Source organism: Podarcis melisellensis (assembly GCF_964234715.1).
Source record: "Podarcis melisellensis genome assembly, chromosome: 16".
In the NCBI taxonomy this organism is placed as follows: Eukaryota; Metazoa; Chordata; class Lepidosauria; order Squamata; family Lacertidae; genus Podarcis; species Podarcis melisellensis.
Genome location: NC_138533.1, coordinates 5,824,736 through 5,827,963, shown reverse-complemented (window position 1 = coordinate 5,827,963; position 3,228 = coordinate 5,824,736). Strand labels below are relative to the sequence as shown.

The 3,228-nt window shown below is 42.7% G+C and overlaps 1 long non-coding RNA gene across 1 annotated transcript; it reads right to left on the bottom strand.

The window, feature by feature from the left end:
* Window positions 1-329: 329 nt before the first annotated feature.
* On the bottom strand, window positions 330-2,863 carry LOC309358741. The gene is made up of 2 exons (XR_014163543.1): window positions 2,818-2,863; window positions 330-920 (listed from the first exon to the last, which is right to left on the bottom strand). It is a non-coding gene; the product is annotated as an uncharacterized lncRNA (long non-coding RNA).
* Between the last annotated feature and the right edge of the window lie 365 nt (window positions 2,864-3,228).

The window sequence follows — 3,228 nt, the reverse complement described above, 5'->3', positions numbered from 1 at the left end:
GAGATGGTGTTAGATAAACCATTGGAGTTGCTAGACAACCTTATAACATACAATACAGTGGTGCCTCGGGTTACATACGCTTCAGGTTACAGACGCTTCAGGTTACAGACTCCGCTAACCCAGAAATAGTACCTCAGGTTAAGAACTTTGCTTCAGGATGAGAATAGAAATTGTGCTCCGGCGGCACGGGAGACCCCATTAGCTAAAGTGGTGCTTCAGGTTAAGAACAGTTTCAGGTTAAGAATGGACTTCTGGAACGAATTAAGTTCTTAACCCGAGGTACCACTGTACCACTGTACCTAATTTTCAAGAAGTTTCAGAGACAATCATTATATTATAGCATATATTTTATTTTATTTTCATTGATGCAAGAGTTGAAAGCAGAAGGCAGTTCCGCAGCCCAGCAAATGGGGGGAATATTGTGGTGAAACCCTACCCATTTAATTCTACGCAGTAGTCATGCCTCTTTTGCTTCTTAGGTCTTCTTGGGGGACCTCTTCCGAAGAGATTAAAGGGAAGGGAAGCAAATTTGCAGATTATTATAAGTGACAGGTGCAAAAGCTTTAGGGTTTCCCACTTGGCAAAGAGAAGAGGTGGAGGTGACCCAACAGGTCTTCAAAAGGAGGTTGATGGTGTGGATATTATTCTGGATGTTGGAGAAGATCGTGTTGTTATTGCAGGCTGAGTGGGCCGTCCGAAGTATCAACAACAGCAACCGGAAGAATTGTTGTTACTCTTGATGTAGATGATGCGGCACCCTCCACAACCACAGCCCTGGGAGCAGCAGCAGGGGTGGCAGCAGCAGCCGCAACCGCAACCACCGCCGCAACCGCCGCAACAGGGGATGCAGATGATGTTGGGTCCAGAATTTGAATTGGAGCCACAGCCACAGCAACCCATCATTGTGAGTGGAAGGTAGGCTGAAACAGATGAAATATGCATTACGTTTAGTGTGTGTGTGATGTAGAGGAGAAATGATGTTCACAATTTAGTGGACTAACCATTGAGAACTGCCACTTGCTGACTTGTGTAGGGCTTATTCCAGGTTTAAGATACCCCCCGTGGGGTGTTAGTGCTGTTGGGATATTCCGTTCCACCTTAAGAACAGACGTGTGACAATCCACACGTCTGTTTACATTCCAGCACAGCTTGCTGGGAACTTCCATTTTGTGTATAGCTTTTGCTCATGCTGTCTTGCTTTGGACACGAAGGAGATCCGACATGTTTCCTTTTGTCCTGATGTATGCTGAATAAACTTCTTGTAAATATGCTCAAACAGCCTCTCCTGCCACTTCTGTTGCTTAGCGTTATCTCTGCTGAGTAGCGTGCTCTAGCTTCTGAAGCTCGAGTCACAGATTCATGCCAAAGACTGGAGATCGCCCGGCACACTGGGGCCAGCTGGGGTCCTGCCAATTGCCCCCATTTCCTTGGTTGCATGCCAACAGTGCCATTGGTGGGGCTTGGCAGACTTACCTGGCAATGGGCAGCAGTGTTCCAAGGAGACACGTAATTTTTAAGTTCCCCAAATGCTTCTGATGTAGTGCTGTTCCAAAGCATTGTGGGAAATCAAAATGGCTCCTAGACCCAGCCACTTGGCACTGACTGGAGCTCCAGAAAAGTTTTAATGGGAACTCAGGGTCAGGACCAGATTTAGGCTGGATGAGGCCCTAAGCTACTGAAGGTAATGAGGCCCTTTATATGTCCAGCTATCCTTTGTCAACAACAAATTGTCACTGTTTTTTTTGTGTTGAATATATGTTATATGGTAATTTATGGACTTGATAGGTATCTAAAGCCATTTGCACATAACAAATAGGAGCCTACACAACACAAAACACTTTTGCTGTGTGTAGGTTTTATTTTTATTTTTTTAATCTTATATTTTGGAAATGGACATCCAGTTTTTTCCCCTTTAAATTTTTTGGGGGGCCCCAAGAGAGTACGGCCCTAACCTATAGCTTGTTAAGCTTATATGTAAATCCAGCACTGCTCAGGATTATGATAAATAGTAGACCTATTCTCAACCCGTGTAAGGTTTTCAGAGAATCTTGCATGGTCTTTGACACTGATCATCTTCATTAAAACATTTCTAAAATGTTTCTTCAGTCCACCTTGGTATCCACCACAGAAACGGAACAAAATGGCAAACCCCAAGACTGTGATACTAAAAGCAGCAGCCAGTAACTCAAAACTTAGAAAGTATAAAAGCCCATGAAAGGTAGCAAGAGGGAGGCCATGCAAGAATCTTCATTGAGTAGATTACCTAAGCAGAAGACAAATCCCAAAGCCCACCCACCCCTCCAGTTAGAGACCATCTCATTTGAGATAATGGAGGCATCTATGGTAGGGCATTATATTCAGATGTTAATATGAAGTGAGATGAGACCAGCCCTGCTGATCTGATTTGTAAGTTGTTTATTTAGTTACCAAGATTTCTATCCTGCTTGATGGTATTAAACCTCTAAGCTGTTTACTAGAAAAATTAAAATTATCAGTAAAAATGGTTAAAAATAATTAAACGCATTTAAACATAATTGAAATTAACAGTAAAAAAGGGATTGAAGCATGTCAACATCAACATGTCTGAATAGCCTTGACAAAACAAAAATGATTGAAGCAGGTGCTGGAGAGGGTACAGGGTTAATAGGCAGGTCATAAATTACAGGTGAATATAAATAGAATCATATGCAGGTCAGTTCAGTTAAAAGGACATATCCAACCAAAAGAGTTAGCCACATCCATTAATTTCAATAGGTCTACTCAGAGTAGGTCCAACACCAGAAAAAAATATCCCAGATATAAAGTACTACAACTTACTTTGTCCGGTAGTAGATGGAGAGGTGTAAGAGGTTCAGAAACCCAGTGATTGAATGGAGAAGTCTCAGGTGGTGGGCCTTTTATACATCTCTGTTGTTTTTCCGGAGGAAGTGAGGCATCACGGCAAAAATGGTAAACCCTTCATTAGCCATCAAAGAATCCATTCCCGCCGGGACAATGTGCCATTATCACCTGCACGTCCCTTGACCTGGCTCATATTCGTCATTTCCACTCCATGTCTTAAACCTAATAAGCTAAAATATGATTAAAACTAATAACAGTCCTTGATCTGGCCAGAGGGTACTGAGAAGATTATGGAGAAGAATGCTGGCATCCATGGACCAGCTTAACAAAATCCATGAACATCCGATTCATCACTGTTGGCCCATTAAGTGTGAGTTCCCTTGTATG